The sequence below is a fragment of the Papio anubis genome, chromosome X (genome assembly GCF_008728515.1).
Source record: "Papio anubis isolate 15944 chromosome X, Panubis1.0, whole genome shotgun sequence".
NCBI lineage: Eukaryota > Metazoa > Chordata > Mammalia > Primates > Cercopithecidae > Papio > Papio anubis.
The window spans coordinates 34,544,182-34,545,822 of record NC_044996.1 but is presented as its reverse complement, the minus strand read 5'-3'; positions in this window follow the sequence as shown (position 1 = coordinate 34,545,822).

The window sequence follows — 1,641 nt, the reverse complement described above, 5'->3', positions numbered from 1 at the left end:
TGGCTGCGCTGGTCACGTGTTAGTAGAAGTCTTATAAACTTCCGGGCTGTCCTATCAGGATAAGATATACAGGGGTGCGCGTGGAGCTTCCCAGAACCTACTTTGTCTTGGCCAAGTTAGCTGGGACTCCTGTGATCTGGGAGTCGCTTCTCAATGAAGATTGGTGGGCACCCTTAATATTATATAAATTATTCACATTTCTATAACGCATGAATTTATATGTATATATACACATATGTATGTATAAGACCAGCTAAATAAAGAACTATGCATTATATATCTATATTATATATATATGATACTGACTTAGGTGTGTTTCTAAATATGATTTTGATTTTAATGACTATTCCGGATGAGTACCTAATTTTTTAGGTATCTTATTTTTTTAGTTGATATCATTCACATAACATAAAATTCACCTTTTAAAATGTGTTATTGAGTGGTTTTTAGTGTATTCACAAAGTTGTGTAACCATCACCACTAATTCCAGAACATTTCCATCATCTCAAAAAGAAATCTTATACCCATGAGTAGTCACCACCACCCCTACCCCCCAACTTCCCAGCCTGCGGCAACCACTAATCTACTTTTTATCTCTGTGGATTTGCCTATTCTGGACATTTCATATAAATGGAATCCTACAATATGTGGCCATTTGTCTGGCTTCTTTCATTTACCATAATGTTTTCAAGGTTCATCCATGTTACAGTACTGCTTTCCTTTTTATGGCTGAATAATATTTCATCATATGGATATGATGGATACATTTTGGATACATATGGATACATTTTGTTAATCCATTCATCAATTGTCGGACAACGGGGATGTTTTCACTTTTTGGTTATTATATAGATAATGCTGCTATGAACATTCATGTACAAGAATACTTCCGCCGCAAACTTGTGTGGGAATATAACTCTAGATTTTTAACTTTTGACAGCAAGAGAAGTGATTAAAGCACCTTGACATTGTGATTCAAACAATGTTAAATGTCATTGAGTGACTTTACTGCGGTACAAGTTTCAGGTATAAACACTGTTCTGCCTTATAATTTTAGGTTAAATTCATTAAGGAACATTACTAAGTCTATGGCAAAAGTCATTTTTAAAAACTATTCATGTTCAATAATAGTGGTCAAAGGTGGGGTTCTTCTCATTTAGAAAATTTTCTAAAATTTTAGCCTCCCAAGTAGCTAGGATTACAGGCACGCAGCACCACACCCAGCTATTTATAGATGGGGTTTTGCCATGTTGGCCAGGCTGGTCTTGAACTCCTGGCCTCAACTAATCTGCCTGCCTCAACCTCCCAAAGTGCTGAGATTACAGGTGTAAGCCACTGCACCCGGCCTAGAAAATTTTCAATCTCAGCCCTGTGCTCAAGAAAGTCTCAAAACCTCACCGCTTTTGAATTGCTATTCATAGGGCAAGTCAGAAATATTTAACTTATGTTTCCGGAAAAAAAAAAAAAAAAATGGAACTGACAATGGTTTAATCCATGAGAGTGAATGAACTTTGCGGTTTTGTTTTTTCTTTCTTTTTTTTTTTTTTTTTTTTTAGATGGAGTCTTGCTCTGTCACCCAGGCTGGAGTGCAGTAGCACCATCTCAGTTCACTGCAACCTCCGCCTCCTGGGTTCAAGCAAT